At 47.9% G+C, this 18,523-nt stretch overlaps 1 long non-coding RNA gene across 1 annotated transcript; it reads right to left on the bottom strand.

The window, feature by feature from the left end:
• Positions 1-7,294: 7,294 nt before the first annotated feature.
• On the bottom strand, positions 7,295-10,292 carry LOC149353201 (uncharacterized). The gene is made up of 2 exons (XR_016289574.1): positions 9,245-10,292; positions 7,295-7,701 (listed from the first exon to the last, which is right to left on the bottom strand). It is a non-coding gene; the product is annotated as an uncharacterized LOC149353201 (long non-coding RNA).
• Between the last annotated feature and the right edge of the window lie 8,231 nt (positions 10,293-18,523).

Raw genomic sequence — 18,523 nt, 5'->3', positions numbered from 1 at the left:
TGCTCACCTGAAGTATACGCTGTTCAAGGCCTGTTATTACACGAGAATAAATAATTGACAACGTCTCCGATTTTAAATGCAATGTATTAACAGCAATGCGCGCGTCTTCTTGTCTGCAGACACGGACGATGCGCTACGCCATTACTGCAACCCTCTGTAGAAGCAATGCTAGTGCGCAAACGCAGGAGCCGTTTCGTCCAGCCTAAATACTGATGCCTTCCCTTTTCTGTCCCATTCCAGTCATTCGTACAAGCATCAGAAATGCGCGATAAGGTACACCTACGAACGTGAAAGCTGGGCTTTCTTCCATTATTCTATAGTCACCAAATGTGTCGTGTAATACAAGGAAGTATTCCACGCATGTTCTTTTTCTTGGGGAGAATGGCAGTCTTTTTGTAAAGCGGGAAATTATGCATTTCGTTAGCAGCGCTATTCATATAGCGTCTATGTATCTGGGGTTAAAGAAGTACCGAGAGCGAGTTACTCGAAACATGGAACGCGCGCTGCCTGTTCAGGGCTTGATCATGATAAGCACGCTCGATATATTCTGGAGGAATAATATTAAGGAAAAGCCGGGACGGGGAAAGGGGCACACAAGTCACGACGGCATTGTGCTCCAGACTGCAGCAGTATTTCGTAGTTCATGCAGTTTGTATAGCACATCGTGAACAAGAATGTGATGATGTTCTATCGTATTTATTTTAGTTTATAGGGGTTTAGCGTCACAAAGCTACTCAGGCTATGAGGGACGCCGTAGTGAAGGGCTCCGGAAATTTCGACCACCTGGGGTTCTTTAACGTGCACCGACATCGCACACTACACGGGCCTCTAGAATTTCGCCTCCATCGAAATTCGACCGCCGCGGCCGGGATCGAACCCGCATCTTTCGGGTCAGTAGCCGAGCGCCATAACCGCTGAGCAACCGCGGCGGCTATTGTTCTCTCGTAATGCTTTGGTTACAACTGCGACAGTCAGGAGTTACTGCCATTATACTGGCAGAGTATAGGTGTACTGCAAGAAGGCCTCTCCTGTGGCCTCGCTACAGTTTCGTGCTGCGCTAGGACCCCGGCTGCCCTTTCCCACTGATCGCCAAAACTTATTTCCTGCCCCCTTACGTATGTAAGCCTCCCATTTCTCTCTCTAAATTGCGTAATTCTCTACTTCTCCCACAACTTGGTATAAAAGACCTGCGGTCCTCTCACATGATGGCCGAGTCAATTTTTCTCCTTGTTTCTGCTGAAATCAGAGCAAAACTATGAATGAAAAGCAAACAGTTCGATCTTCGTACTATTTTTTTATTACAAATGCGCTGTCGGTAGAAACGTTGTGCATACCTTGCTTTTCATAGACGCCTTTTGGCATTTGCAGCGAGCAGGAGCGCCACGAAAAGAAACAAGCAAACTGGCATTCCTATAATAAAAGCGGTTACCTCCCGCCTGTCTCGACAGTCGCTTCCGGGAAACGGCACGGCAATGAAGTCTAACCGATCGAAGCTATGTGCCATGCACCAATACTGCTCCGACAATGCACATTTGTTCCACAAATTCTGCACAAACCGTAAGGTGACGTTATATCCGGCTAGAAATAGGGCATAGATTATTACCATTGAAATAGTAAATGAATATTTTCCTTTAGAAAATGTGGAAGGGCTGGAGCACCAAAAAGCGCCATGACACAAGGTGTTTCCGTCTACTCAAGGTGGGGTCAAATACCCATTTACCAAGCATTTTTACCTAAATAAGCCGAGCACAAGGCCAGGAGAAAGCTTATGCCCATTTTATGACCGGTAGGTACCCGGCGGCACTGGGGACCGAACCCTGCACCTCCGTTATGTGAGGCGGATGCTGAAGCCACTAGGCCATCACTACGGTAGCTCAGCTCTTGCAATGTTAGAAGATGACAGAATATTGCGCCATCTTCTGCCTATAGGATTCGACGAACAACCGCTGAGATCACGGCATGCACCGCCTATACATCCACAGGTGTTGAACGCCGCCGGGTAGAGAGCCAGTGCCGCCGTACTTAGCGTCGACGTTGCGTGCAAGTCATCGTGACTGCTTCCACCCTTCACCCCCTCACCATGCAAACACAAAGTTCGTTTTAGAGGGCAACCTGCCCATGTATATATATATATATATATATATATATATATATATATATATATATATATATATATATATATATATATATATATATATATATGTATATATATATATATATATATATATATGTATATATATATATATATATATATATATGAAAGAAGCCAACAGCCACAGAAACCAAGGGGCACAGGGGATTTTTTTTTAATTAATGTATTTATTCTGTGGTGTTGATCAATTTAGAATATTACTGAATATGTTATCGCTTAAAGCTAATTGATTAGAAAAGCAGAAGAAAAAACAACCACATGCCGCTGGTGGGATCCGAACCCACGACCTCCGAATTACGCGTCCAGTGCTCTACCTCTGAGCTACGGCGACGGTTGTTAAATCTTCTGCTTTCAGGGGTATTTATGTTTACAAGTAACCTAACCTTGAGAGTGTTCATCAGCGCCACCCACGTTCATAAGCGGCGGACGTAGAACGTCCTGAGTTACCGCAGGTGTGACGTAGAACGTCATCGAACGGAGAGGGCGGAAGCTGCGTGAGAACCCTCTTATGCTTCCTATGGCGTCAAGGCTGCCGGAACCGAGGCCCTCGCTAAGCAATTAAGCAAACAAGGGAAGGCGAATGAGGGGCTCGTTATAAATATGAAAGAAGCCAACAGCCACAGAAACCAAGGGGCACAGGGGATTTTTTTTAATTAATGTATTTATTCTGTGGTGTTGATCAATTTAGAATATTACTGAATATGTTATCGCTTAAAGCTAATTGATTAGAAAAGCAGAAGAAAAAACAACCACATGCCGCTGGTGGGATCCGAACCCACGACCTCCGAATTACGCGTCCGGTGCTCTACCTCTGAGCTACGGCGACGGTTGTTAAATCTTCTGCTTTCAGGGGTATTTATGTTTACAAGTAACCTAACCTTGAGAGTGTTCATCAGCGCCACCCACGTTCATAAGCGGCGGACGTAGAACGTCCTGAGTTACCGCAGGTGTGACGTAGAACGTCATCGAACGGAGAGGGTGGAAGCTGCGTGAGAACCCTCTTATGCTTCCTATGGCGTCAAGGCTGCCGGAACCGAGGCCCTCGCTAAGCAATTAAGCAAACAAGGGAAGGCGAATGAGGGGCTCGTTATAAATATGAAAGAAGCCAACAGCCACAGAAACCAAGGGGCACAGGGGATATTTTTTTAATTAATGTATTTATTCTGTGGTGTTGATCAATTTAGAATATTACTGAATATGTTATCGCTTAAAGCTAATTGATTAGAAAAGCAGAAGAAAAAACAACCACATGCCGCTGGTGGGATCCGAACCCACGACCTCCGAATTACGCGTCCGGTGCTCTACCTCTGAGCTACGGCGACGGTTGTTAAATCTTCTGCTTTCAGGGGTATTTATGTTTACAAGTAACCTAACCTTGAGAGTGTCCATCAGCGCCACCCATATATATATATATATATATATATATATATATATATATATATATATCGGGGTTCAAAACGCATTATGAGCGCGAGAGCTGTGAATCATACCTGATTCACAAATTTAACACATTCTCAAGCGGCATCAACGAAACAGTAAGCCGCGGCTATCATGCTTACACCCCTAGAGTACCAAATAATTATCAAAGACATGTTGATGGCAGAAACTGACAGAACGGGCGTCAGAAAGCATAGCAAGCATTTCTTTCTTCTTTTTTTCATGTCACATGCATTGCCACGTATTTAGTGTTTTTTTTCCCTTTCCTATATATTTTTTATTTTTTTTTTGTTTTTAAGTATTTTTGTATTGTATTGTCATGCCTTGTATTGCATTGTCACGCATTTCTCTTCTGCACAATAGAGCCGAGGCGGGAACGAGAGGAGCGGGTCGTGACAGGTACTCGTCAAGGGAATGCATCATTGTAACCTTTTCACAACTTTCCTTTACACTCTACCTCGAAAGCTGGAAATGTTCGGCGGGGCTTCAGGTTCACGCAGATTTGGGGGCAGCCCCACACACCTTTTCGAAGAAGGACACAGTGCAGGGCTACTGACTCATCTCTCCTCGCGCTAACCCCTTCAGGCAGCAGGGCAGGAAGTGAAAACATGTCTGTGAACGAGGGTTTTTGGTTGGAAAACATCTTCCTGTAAGTCAGCTTTCCCATAATTAGGCAAGTTGTCAATTAATCGTGAGAGGCTGCTTGGAAAGAACAATCTGGATCGCAACACAAGAACCCCCCCATGGCAGCGCCTGCCATAGAAGGGCAATGGCGCGTCGCTTGACAGCAGCACCACTGCGTCAGAGGAGTGTGAGGACTCCCAGGGATCTGTGAATGTAGAGAATGACCAATTCCTCATATGTGGACATTAACCCATTATCGCTATCCGAACAACTGCCACCCATGAACACTGGATCTGAACACCGGTCGGAACCGAAGTCAAAACCGAGCTGCTAGCGCACCCAGTTCGCATTTGGCCCAACTACGCAAATCGAACATCGTATTTGTTTTTTTTTTATTTGGGGCATGTGCGGCTGAATTAACGCACCGAGAAAACGACGCCGTTGCTGGCGGCGGAACGCGTCATTTGAGAAGCAACAGGTGAAAGACAGCGCTTCGCAAGCGGCCATCCTTTATTTGCCTTTATACGATTTCAGTTGCATCCGTGTTGCATTGAAGCAATACGATCCTCAGGAAGACGCCGACGACTCTGCGGCAAGCCACGTCTGCGAAGTGTAAAAGGACGCCTGCTCAACTGTGGAGCATCCACGTTGTGGGACTGCCTGGCTTACACGACGAGACAAAAAATCTTTGTTAAGACGTTTTGGTGGGCTAGTTGGATATACAAAGCATCATGAAGTGAACAGAGAAATCTGAGACACACGCAGCAGAGCGACGAACAGAAAGCTGTGTTCGTCTCATTCTTCGTCCTACTGTGTTTGTCTGAGGTTGCGCTGTTCACTTCAATGGCAAAAAAAAAAAAATCCACTTCCAGGACAGGTTGCCTCACATCGTAAATGGACTGCATCGAGTAACGACGCGGCCCGAATCACGCTGCTGCCTCTCAGGAAATTTTCACGCGAGGCAGGCGTTGACTGTCTATTGTAAATTCCCTGCGCCTATGTTGCCACTCCCTTAGCTATATAGGCTTTCGTACCAGCCCTATTTTAAGACTCCTCATTCACTGTTGTAATTTTCCAATTTCTCCTTTTCCTTAACTGGGATTTGGTCCCAGCGCCATCTTATTCATTAATTCCATCTTTCGTCAACTACTCTGGCTCGGTGTTGTCGGTGCTGTCGCGGAGAGCAGGCAAGCATGCTTTGATGGAGTTTTGCTTTTGTTTTTATGCGAAGCATGCTACTTTAGCTACCACTTCAGCCCTTCACCGTGGTTATGCGCCTCCAAATCACGTGATACATGACGTCACACCACGTGACACGATGACGTCACGACAGTAGAGAAACGGGGGCCCACCTCGCGCCGTCGCTGTGGTTGTGCGCCTCCAAATCACGTGATACATGACGTCACACCACGTGACACGATGACGTCACGACAGTGGAGAAACGGGGGCCCACCTCGCGCCGTCGCTGTGGTTGTGCTCCTCCAAATCACGTGACACGATGATGCCACACCACGTGACACGATGACGTCACGGCAGTGGAGAAACGGGGGCCCAGCTCGCGCCGTCGCTGTGGTTGTGCGCCTCCAAATCACGTGATACATGACGTCACACCACGTGACACGATGATGTCACGACAGTGGAGAAACGGGGGCCCACCTCGCGCCGTCGCTGTGGTTGTGCGCCTCCAAATCACGTGATACATGACGTCACACCACGTGACACGGTGACGTCACTACAGTGGAGAAACGGGGGCCCACCTCGCGCCGTCGCTGTGGTTGTGCGCCTCCAAATTACGCGACACGATGATGCTTCGCATTCTCCAGGCTTAACCAAGTTAAGCCTCAGCCATTTTTTTTTTTGCTGTCCATTTGCTAGCTGATCACACGTGACTTCTTGTCTTATGCTGTTATAAAAGACGTACGCCCAGCTACGCAGGTTTGAGCGGCTATGACTTGAGAAAGCGAGCCTGACCAACCACCAGTCAGCAGAGTGATCAAACATATGTTGCCCGCGCGAAGACGCGGGACTTCCACCAGAAGTTTTGATACGGAGTGCTCAAACAGCTCCTCAAGGGCGTTTCAGACCCTTCTGTGTGTTTCGACCGTGTAAGGAATGCTGCTGACTGATATGTTTTCCTCATTTCCAGAAGGAGCGAATTCGTCTTCCACATTCATCCTTCGCGCAACCACCAAATAAGGAGGTCACGTCGAAATGTCAACTGCACGGCTGAACACCCGCAACGAACCAGCGACGAGATAGAAGGCTTAGCGTAAGCACTGGCCGCAGATTAAGTGCTCCTCTCTCGCCACACAGTACGCGGCACGACGAAGGCTGCCGGTTAAAACTGCAGTCGCAAAATGAAAAGAAAATTATGGGGACGATCAATGTAATTGATACGTCAGAATGCGATAGTACGCACTTAGCGCCTCGAGCGTTAATTCCTGCGACCCTGTTGCGGTGCACGTTCAAGTCTCCCACGCCGTTCCGTACCGCTCCATGCATGCCAGACCTTCTGTGCACATTACGTTTGGAAGCGGATGAAAGTTGAAGACGACGATGTCCCAAGCAGAGCGCGGGAGGCACGTATGGAAGTTGATGAAGACATTGCGCATTTTTTTGCACTCTGCGTTGAGGATGTAAATTGAAGAGGAAAACGACGTTCAAAGCACAGCGCCAGACATTGGAAGTTAAACACGCAGGATGGTAGGCTGCGGCGATGGCGTATTGGCCTGATGCAGCGGCCAGCGAAGCTGATCTGTTAGCGCCGCCGCGGGCACGGAGCCCGCTCGCGATCAATTCTATTATTTCACATCCCGACACAGTGTGACATGAGACGCCTATAGCTGATACCTGGTTTTTGCTCCAGCGAGGCTTTTATGCCATTGCATAAAAGAACCAGCATATTATATTATCCGAGACAGACCATTCCAGAAGTACCTATGTGCAAAATATATGTAATATATGCCAAATGAAAACATGAACACCTGCAAATTCATGGAACGAACACTTAACTAAAGGTGGCTGTTTCGAGTTCGTGGCTGCAGGCCACACCACTGGCAGTGACCACATGAGACAACATCGTCAGGCAAAGGAGCCGTATTTATTATCGGCTTGAGGATATAGTATATCCAAAGGGAGGGATCACGACGAGAAGGACCGGCGCATGCGCCGGTAACAAGAGGCGGCCGGGAGACAACAGGCGGCAGGTCGCTTTTGGCTTGGCTCTCAGTCCCATCCCCTTTCCCCTAATAGCCGTAACGGTTCACTGGCTTCTTCGGGCGTGTGGACCGGCGCAGCACAGGCCGTGAGCTTTTGCTATCTGCAGGAACCCTCGCCCTAAGCATGCCGTTGCTCTGTCCAGACGAATGCTCCAATGGCTCAGCCACTGGGGATCCGGCATGACGGCGAACCATCTGGTCGTCCGCTTCGGCAGCAACCTGCAGCCTTGGAGTGGACGTCACCTTGCCAGGTTCCATTTGTCAGCCACACTGTATATTTCGAAAGAAAAAGGCGTCCCCAGGGGTGAAACTCAAACCGGCGTCGTCGGCAGATCGCTCTGTGCTGGCTACTTCCTGGGAAGAAAAGACGTGTTAAGCTTCATGTATAGCCGATAAAGCACTCCTGAAAGCGACAGCAGGCACTGTTGCGGTCAAAATTCTAGCGAGCGCAGTTGCGAGATCCACGCCAGGTATCTTCTTTAAGCCGTCCTTTATTGTTCAGACTGGGAGTTCTGCGAGTTCTTTGCTTACAGGGTAGGGCGGCGTTCGAATATGCACAATGCCGTTTTGGTGCACGAATCGGAAAAATTCTGAACCTGCGAATGGCGTGCCGTTATCTGAAACAACGGTGCTAGACAGACCGAACTGGCTGAACAAAGTACGCAAGGCCTCTGCTGTGCTGCTAGACCTGGCGTGGGAGAACGGAATGGCCTCAACCAATTTGGTGTACGCATCCACAACGAATAACAACATTTCGTCGTTTACGGGTCCGACAAAGTCTATGTGCAGTCGCGACCGTTTTCCCCACTAGTGGGCCAGCTAACTGGCTCCCTTACAGGGGACACAGTTTTGTCATTCTGAGGCAACACGATGAATGCTGACGATGAATGTTCGCGTCAATATACGGCCACCAAAATTTCGACCTCGCCACTTTCTTCATAGCTATAAGGGTACCCTGGATGGCCTCATTCAATAACCTTAGCAGTCTGCCATGTGCCTATATTAAGGCGGAAGCCTTTAATGCCTCATCGTTGTAAGCAGGAGTTGTCGACAGAAATGTCGCGCTTCTCAATTGGCCGAAATGGTCGTGACGTCACAGTGCGCGATTTTCAAACGGGGCCAATTGTACTTTCGCTAGTAACCATGCAACCAATTAAAGGGACGCTATAGTGATGCTCGAAGCAAAATAAATGAATAAATAAAACCGAGTAGGAATTTGGTCGAGTTCGGGAATCGAACCAGGCTCTCTGGAGTGCGAGACGAGCACGCTAACCACTCCGCCATGCAAGCTCTTTTTTTTTTTCCTTTCATGGTATTTATTCTACATGGTTATGCCAGCTCGATGGTTTTAAATGAACGAAGGCGCGTCTAGTGAATTTGGTGTCTTCGTTCACTCCCATCTTCCTCCCTTCCCTTACGGCGAGGTTCAGGTGTCCACCGAGATATGCGAGACATATACATTTACTTTCCTCAAAAACCAATTTACCGACGAGCAAGGCGTAGAGCCGGACGGGCGATGGCGTTCTGTGGACTCCTTGGCAGCATTGAAAGACGCTGTCGCGTTCCGCTCTTAGAGGCGAAGCTTGACATCTTAACCACACCTCAGTGACACAAGCAGCAACACCGCGCTTAAGGCTTTCGCCTCACCGCACTTTAGGTCAACAAAGCGCCCCCTGAATTTTTGGAGGACCCCTACTCGATGACCCCGCAGCATCAAGAGCTCCTCAAAAAAAACTCCAGCCGCCTTTTATAACACTGGCCCATTTCCGGGCTTCCAACGCGAGACTCCGAAGGCTGGCGCTGGACGACTTACCTGCAGACACGGGAGAGCACCTCGTCCACTGCTGTGATCACCTGGAAATCCTTTCCGGGAGATCGCACACGGGTCCCAGTGGTCGATGACTAGGACAAACTGTGCGACTTCTTCAGTCTCGGTTTCCGTTTCCCTCGTGCGCCAAGCTCCGCACTTCCTGCAGCTAATGAAAGAGCCTCTGATTCTTTTAACTTGTGGTGTTTCTTCGTCAGCCGTTGCTGTTGCAAGTTTTTCGACCTCACGCCACACGCGATACGATTTCTAATCCTTCTGTCCAGCCTAGATGAGAAATTGCAGTTCTGCGCTATTTTTCGTATAGCTAAAAAAAAAATGCCTGCACGGACTTCTCTTCCTTCTGATGAGGATGACGACGAAGAAGAATTTTTATACTGCGTGGGCCTATCCCCCCACGTGGGTATGTGCCATTATAAAGAGGTGAAGAAGAAGAAGATACTGCGTGGCCAGCTCTGATCAAAGAGCGCCATAGCACAAGGTATGTTCGCCTACACAAGGTGAGGTCAAAGACCCATTTCCCAAGAATTTTACCCCGGGTAAGCTGAGCACCTGGCCAGGGGTAAGCTTGTACCCATTGTATCACCGGTGGGTAGCTTGCGGCACTTAGGATCGAACCGCGCATCTCCCGAATGCGAAGCGGATGCTCCTTTTCCTTCTGACAGCGATGGAAGAACTTGAAGCTTTCTGCGATTTCATTGGTCGTTGGATTTCAGTAGCTGTTTAATGTATTCACTGCGTCCTCGTAGCTCAGTGAACTGCGCTTTAACGGCGATACTCTTCCGCACAGGACCGCCACTGTCCTTGTGCCAGGAGAGGCTATGAGCAAGGCCGTTTTCTGTGCGTCTTCTGTGCTGTCATTTTGCTCAAAGTACGCTTTCACTTTCACAATGTGAGCTTGCCCCTTATCTTTCTCGCAGTCAAAGTCCCGTGACCTGAGGATCATCGCTGGCGCCGGGCTCGTACTGCTGCCGCTGCTGCTCTCGGCGTGCGCACGATGTCCTTGCTTCAGGTCTGCTCTCGTTCACACTGTTCGTGGCCGTAAGCCACAGCGCTGGCAGTGACGACATGAGACAGCGTTGCCAGACAAAAGAGCAACGTTTTTTGTTGCCTTGAGAATAAATAACCAAAGAGAGGGAACAAGGGAGAAGTCGAGAAGGACCGGCGCATGTGCCGGTAGACATAACAACAACAGGCGGCAGGGAGGCCCAACTACAACAGGCGGCCGGCTGAATTCGGCTCGGCTGTCAGTAGCGAATGGCTCAGACCATGGAGAAAAATGTTTGCCTTCGTCGCGGGTCGATCTTGCATCCCCTCGGCGAATCTGTGGCAGCACTGTGGTCTCTTTGAAAAACCTTTTAGTGTTGCTCAGCCCTGGAGAAATTTTCTCCTAGTGCAGGTGAAGCTAGCTTTATTCACTCAAACTAATGTCACCTGAACTAAAACCAGGCCACACATTTCCCAAGAGGGCTCACGAACTGCACGCCATGCCCACTTTTGGGGCTGCTGAGCTATGTAGTAGCTGATACAACCGGGCAGCGGGGTCCGTCCATTAAAATATCAATATATTCTCTAATTACATGTGTCAACAAATCAGGAAGTCGATTGCCCACAAGTTCCAGTTGAAACTCGGTGGTCGATTCGTACTGGAAACTAGATACCAAGAGCTGCCAAAAAGAAGGATGTACGCAAGACACGTAAAATTATTGTGCGCTTGCTTAATATTAGCGCTTACAAAACGAAGTTGTACTTTTTGCATACAGCAAATCCAGATGAACTGATTTGCACTATTACTATTACGTGGCGGCGAAGATCCCAAGGAAAGACCGAAAAGACTGAGTTTAACATAATAGTTAGTTCATGCTTGTTACGCTCGACTCCTTCCGCTAAAGCGCTGAAGCATCGGGACGGCGCCTTGGTGCTGTATGTGTTACAGACGGGTAACGCCAGCCTACAAAGGATCTCCCGACATCTGGAAACTGTCAAGAGACACGACTTCAAAGAGGCATCGGCGTGGCGGCCCCGGCACCCCAAAAACAGGGGGGCGGCGTCAACAAGTGTGCCCCAAAGTGGTTTATGGGGTGGACATCCGCTGCGCGGGAACGGTCCGCGGCTCAACTCCCATTAGCGGTGCCAAACCCAAACGAAACGCAACGGCATGGTGTGTCGGCGGCTGTTCTGTGTTGTTTGTGGCCAGCGCGGGTGCTGGCGTGCTCGCGCTTCGGTAACGACTTCCGGTCTTCCTGGAGCCTTTCGGCGCAAGTGCGACGCCGGCCCTCCGTCCCCGCGGCTCGCTGTGAAGTGCAGGTGTCAGACTTGTGTTTCGGCTGACGAATGGCTCGAACTTAGCGGCTTGTCATCGTTGCTGCGAGGGATCGGCCGGACAGCATCTTCGAGGAAGTGGCGAGGGTGAACTGGGGGACGTCCTTGTGGGCGGACCACTACGAATGAACACGTGACCCAGTTCACAGTGATTGGACGCATTTTTGATTAACCAAATTCCCCAACTAGGGACCTGGGGACAGGACACTGTTCGGCATGGAAAGAGGCTTTTTCTTCAACCTTGTAACCTTGTCTCCCTACTTTACCTTCTTGTCTTACTTTCTTCATGTAATTAAACCTTTATATTCTACCTGACGCTTGTCTGGGAAGTTCCTTCTATGTGCCGGCAGTCTGAGGGAAATTATGGTAGGGAACACAACTATGCTCCTCTTGTTGACGTGACGTTTCTGCGCAGCGAGTTTTGGCCTTACGTCATCACTATCAGGTGGTCGATAGCAAATACCAAAAACGACCAAAAACGAAGGAAAAACAAAAAAGGCGGAGGCGTCCTCATAGCTATCAAGAACACCTTTTCATCTTCTCACATCTCTAATGACGACACTCTTGAACTCACGTGGGCATCCGTGAATGACAGGGCAAAGAAAGTCGTTTTTGGTATTTGCTATCGACCACCTGATAGTGATTCATCCTTCTGCGACGCGCTGTGCCTTGCTTTGAACAACATCAAAGATAAATTTCCAAATTCTCCCATCTATTTATTCGGCGATTTCAACTTCCCTAACATTAGCTGGCCCTTACTCTCAGTGCTTAATAGATCACCTTCCCACGAATCAAAACGCTTCCTTGATCTAACACTTGACTTCAACCTACACCAAGTCATTACCTGCCCCACAAGAGGAAGTAACATTCTTGACCTACTTCTGACAACCTCCCCCGATGACGTTAAAGGCATCACCATGTTACCAGCCATTAGCGATCACAAGCTAATTCACATCCGCCTATCATTGCCCATCACAAAGCGGTCCCCAACGAAAAAGATAATAACCGACTACAAAAGGGCTAATTTCAATGCCATCAACCACGCACTATCAGAATTTTATAACTCTTTTGTGAAATCTTATAATGCTCGCTCGGTCAGTGCCAACTGGGAACTTTTTAAATCTACAATGCTAACACTGAAAAACCTACACATTCCGTCCTTCCTTGTAAAATCCGATTGTAACAACGAATGGTTCAAGAGAGACTTGAAAAGAATTCTTAATCGGAAAAAGCGTCTTTACCGTAAGGCTAACTTGCATAACCTGCCCGAAACATGGGAACGATACCATCTATGCGCAAAAGAATATAATGAAAAATTGGTCTCCGCTAAACTGAAGTTTTTTTCTTCCGACTTACATTCTATCCTTCAAACAAACCCTAATAAATTCTGGCGTATTCTCTCCCCTAAACTCCGATCCTCTAGAATTGAGCTTCTTGACGCTGACCGTGAGCCCATAGACAGCAATGAGTGCGCGGAAATTCTAAATAAATACTTCTGTTCAGTGTTCTCCTCAGCAACTAGCAGTCCAAGTTTTTTGCCAGCCACCTCAGCAATACCCATGTCCCAAATCACAATCACACCGGCAGGAATAGCAACCTTAATCAGTTCTCTCAAAACTTCATCATCGGCTGGCTGTGACAATATAAACAGCAAACTCCTGAAAAATACTAGTTCAGTCTCAAGCTTAATCCTGCATCTAATTTTTACCCAATCATTGGAATCCGGCGAAGTCCCCGACGACTGGAAGATAGCTGAAATCATCCCGATATTCAAGAAAGGTGACCGCACAAATCCGTCCAACTATCGCCCCATTTCGTTGACCAGCATTCCTTCAAAATTACTCGAACATGTTATATCGTCTAACTTAATGAGCCATCTAGACTCAATTAACTTCTTTTATCCCCACCAACACGGTTTTCGAAAACACTATTCCTGTGAAACCCAATTGGCCGAATTCACTCATGACATCCTACACTTTATGGACAATAACCTTCAAATAGACGCCGTTTTTTTAGATTTTTCGAAAGCATTCGACCGTGTTCCTCACTCGCACCTGCTCGCAAAACTCTCCTCCCTAGGCATTCCTGGTAACCTAATAACCTGGATTGATCATTTCTTAAATGGGCGCATGCAATTCACTTCATGCAATGGTTACCGCTCACCCCTTACCGATGTATCATCAGGTGTCCCCCAGGGCGCTGGATTATCACCACTACTATTCCTCATTTACATCAACGATCTTTCAGTAAACACAAACGCCAAATTAAGACTGTTCGCGGACGACTGCGTAATATACAGCCCCATTCGTGATCCCACCGATAGTCACCTACTACAAAAAGATATTGACATAATAGCCACATGGTGCGACCGATGGCTCATGCCTTTAAACCTAGATAAATGCCAACTGTTGTCATTCTCTCGCAAACGCGCAGTTATTCATCATTCATACAATATTAACTCAGTCCCGATTGCCTCAACAACGTCATATAAGTATCTTGGATTACATCTGACATCTTCACTATCTTGGGTGAACCATGTCCAAAGAATATGTTCTGATGCCTCCCGTGTCTTGGGTTATCTCCGACGTAACCTCAACTCAGCATCTCCCGAAGTAAAAAAACTTGCTTACCTAACATTTGTTCGTCCCAAACTTGAATTTGCATCATCCATCTGGCATCCCTCTCAAGCGTACCTTAGCACCGAACTTGAGGCCATCCAAAACCGCGCGACCCGTTTTATCACCTCTGAATACTCAAAAGAAAGTAGCATCACTGCACTCAAACATTCTATCTCCCTCCCCACACTTGAATCACGCCGCATCATCTCACGCCTTTGCCTACTACACAGCTTTTTCTACCATCCGATATCAAAACATCCCCTGCTGAAACCACCGATCCGAACTTCCAGTCGCCTCAGCCACAGCCACCCCATAGCCAGCATCAAGAGTCGTACTTTAGCAATGAGCAGTTCCTTTTTTCCTGACGCAATAAGCCATTGGAATGCCCTGCCCAACGACATAGTATCATGCAACGATCGCAAATCATTTCGCGCGAAGCTCACCAGTCATTTTCAGAACACGTGAACCATTTGTTGGCCTTTACTTTTTTTCTGTATTTTCCCTGAGTTTTTCTTGTATTTTTCTGTGCTTTCTTGGCTTCTCTCGTTTTTTTTTTTATATATAACCACTTGATACTCTTTATCTTTATTTTTAGTGTTTGCAGTTGCAGTGTTTCTTTTATTGTCTATGTTTTCATCATGAGTGCGTTCACACAAAACAATTTGTAACCCCCTCCTTATGTAATGCCCTCGGGCCTTTAAGGACGAAATAAATGAAATGAAATTTGCCTGCGAGTAAACTGCTAGGGTACACTGCTCCGGTGGCTGCTAGTGCTCCTTTCATTGCACTTCACTGTGACGAGAATGCCTCAACTAGTCGCTCGCCTGAGAGTCTGACGTGCCTGACGTCACGTGGAGGAAAACTTGCGCTGTAGCGCGCTCTAGTGGCGGACGCGCATGTATGGAGCATTTGGGGACGTGACGTACCCCGCTGACCGGTGTTGTACTTTTTAAGTGTGCCTTAATAGCGCCCCGGGCGAAGCAGTGAGATGTTTAGACAGACTTGTGCTCAGTTTTATTATGGGGCACCTGCAGATTGTACAGTACTGCACGAGGCTGCACCTTTCCAAAGGAGCCGACGCTGCCGACACCTCGGAGACAGCGAAGCTCATCGCAAGTTGGTTCTGAAGGATGCTGGGGACTTCGTCACACGCACTCTGATTTTCGGTTTCTACAGGAGCACCCGAAAGGATTGCCCTAAGCGAGGAGTACTCCCGTAGGAGTGTGTCCTCCCTATGAATAACGCCTCAAGCTAAGCAATATATCAGTCGGATGAACGCGTTTTCTGGCAGCGAGAAAGTGGCTTGAACACCATATGTCAATAAAAATGAAGAATTAGAATGGTTCAAGACCACTAAATATGTTTCTCTGAAATTAACATTACTATGCAGTATGAATATTAACAAATTCGCCTTCACCTGACAAACAAGAAGAAAGGCTCTGCAACTTTAAGAATATAGGCACCAACGGAAAGCGGCCAAATGGAATCATGCGTGCACCTTGCCGTCACGCTGGACATATTATTACATGTCAAGAAATACATCACTAATGTCGCCAAGAAAGTAAGCCACGCATGTTTCGTACTTTATAAGTCGCGTAAGAATTTTTTGCAAAACTCTAAATATAATATACTTTACCACCTTGCACTACCATCTTACGTATACAGTGTACTACTTCGAATCGTGGGGTTGTATTTCTCCATAATATATCTTGAACCAGCCATCACATCACGAAGAAATGCGCGGCGCACTTTAAAAGCACACTGAGGAGGACTACACACAACTTTTGTCTGCAGTAAAAATCGATTATATACGACTCTTTCTAGGTACTTTTAGTCTGTTCTGCAGCGAAAGACACTTTTTTTTTTTTGCCGAGAAAATCTCATTAAAATATTTTCCCGCCGCTCTATTCAAACTCGTGACTTCTACACGAAAACAAAAAAAGACACAGCGATATACGGATCATATATCATTCTGAAGCGAATGGTGTAGTAGCCTAGCCTCTGGAATCCGTGTCAAAAAAATTGTGTCGACGCACACCACAGTTTAGTTGAGAAATCGGCCTAGAATGGCGAGCCGTGTAATCTATTTCATTGCTTTTTTTCTACTAGAAGCCTGTATAAAAGCTTTTTTTCCAGTGATAGCAGCGTCTTTACCTTCAAAATCTGGCACCTCTTCGATTCACGGGACAACTCTAATTTGTCCTTAGTGCGCCTTCAAAATCCCCAGAATGCAGAGAACGCTCTCAAGGAGCTTCATGCTGACTGCATATAGTCACTAGCGATTAGAAAACTACATGTATCTTATACATACAATTATATCAAAGGGGTTTAATGGCCCGAAGGTGAACAGGGGCTATGAGTGAGGGACACCGTATAGTGCATGGTGAGCTGCGGCATTAATTTCGACGTCCCGGGGTGCTTTAACGTGCACTGACATCGCACAGAACACAGGTGTTGTTGCATCTCACCTCCATCGAAATGTGGCCGCTGCCGCTGGGTGTCAATCCCGCGACTTTGTCCTCGGCAGCCGAACGCCAGAGCCACTGAACCACCAAAGTGGGTCTTTCAATTAACTAACCCGCTTCCTTCCACTATCCTTTTTATATAGCCTCCCAAATGAGAGCACGTGCCAATGGCTAAATTTCAACATTCGGTCTGTTCACAATTTACACAGCATCCAGATTTTGGCATATGTGTGTACTCTCGCAGTACCAGCAAAAAGATACAGCAACGGTTCTTGTTCATTGTGGGACAAAGGAAACAAAAATTAATTGCACGTACTTATCAAAATTTACAATCAGCTGATTGATTGCTGTGTGGTTGATCATTACATTAAATTAGTTGCTTCCATCCACGTCATGTGCTCTTGTCAACCCGATCAGAGTACAATCTAATGTCACGACCAACCAAACCATTGTTTATTCCATTCCATGCCAATTTTTCTATGTATCTTGTTCCGGATATACAAACCTTAGCATACAAGTTTGCTACAATACCTTGTCACTCGCGCCTGCACGGTATTTGCGGGTACGCACTGGACAGGCGCGAACTAAGAAAATTACTATGGGCCCTAAAGAATTTTGTCACCTGCTTTTGAGAGACGATATAAAAAAAGAAAGAAGAAAAGGGCTCTCACAGGCGGCGCCAAGTAGCGCCAAATAGACCCAAGGCCGCGCGCTCGGAACCGCCCATGGCATGTACAACGCTGAAGAGCCGCGAAAACGTCCAGAGGACGTCCCCTGGCGTGACTGCGCACATGCACGTGGCACGGACCGCGACGTGTTGTCATGAGCAGCAGTCGTCGCCGAGCTCCTCCGCGTGCATGCGGAACAGCCTCCGGCCGCGCGTCTCAACTTCGCTCTTCCTCGGCGGTTTCCCAGGCCGCGGCACAGCGCCGCGGATGCTCGCTTGCGCCGACATCTGAGCCATAAGCCAAGCCGCAGGCCCGCGCGCGGATCGCGTCACGCTGGGAAACCAGTTCGCCGGGCTTTCTCAGAAGCGTAAACATATCTGACGAGCGGAAGCCACGCCGCCGCTGTCGCCGCGGCGGTGACGAAAGAGTGAGCGCCGGCGACGACACCGGCCTCACCGCTGGTAGACAACGGGGACAACAACCATGTTGGAAAAGGAGCGCGCCATCGCGTTAGGCCTGGCGTGCGCACATGCGCTGCAGCGCCCTCTGGCGTCTGCGAGCACGTGCTGCGCCATGTGATGACTTCTTGCCGGTTTCGGTCAAATGAAGAAATTCACGTCGTGACTCGACAACACTATAGCCGATGGTGCGATGTGGGGAGTGATCGTAACGAAAAACAAAAATCTGAAGGATGACGTAACGGCCGTAGTTAAAACCCCCATGAATATTACCGCTTATCACTACCGAGCGCTGGACCAGTTGACAAAGGTCCAATAACGACTGGCGTGCAGGCCAGTTCTTGCCGGAGTAGGGGGATAGGCGGTGCTCAAGTGAGGTGTCGGTTGTGGTTGTCACCTGTCAGGACAGGATTTTAGTTACGCATCCCTAGTTAACGGTCCCTCTTTTTACTACCAGTAAAACCTGTACCAGTACTAGTTAGGGCAGAAGTAGCTTGGCCGGCTCATTCGCTACTACAAGTTACTTTAACTGTCTGGCTTCCGTCATGGACCATGTTCAAACTGTTACAAGAACAGTTTCTTGACTTCTGACGGGTGCAGCGTAAAGGCACTGATTACAAACGTGCTTTCACGCCAAGCGTAATTAGCGTATAGGCTGCATGATTATCGGCATACAGCCTTCGTGGAAAAACGGTGAGAAAGAGCGAGCTGAAGTGTGCTCACCTCTTGAGGCAGT

This window comes from Amblyomma mixtum, chromosome 3 (assembly GCF_055824585.1).
Source record: "Amblyomma mixtum isolate Tamu chromosome 3, ASM5582458v1, whole genome shotgun sequence".
Taxonomy (NCBI): domain Eukaryota; kingdom Metazoa; phylum Arthropoda; class Arachnida; order Ixodida; family Ixodidae; genus Amblyomma; species Amblyomma mixtum.
The sequence above is the reverse complement of the archived record's forward strand: the minus strand, read 5'-3'. Positions and strand labels throughout refer to the sequence as shown.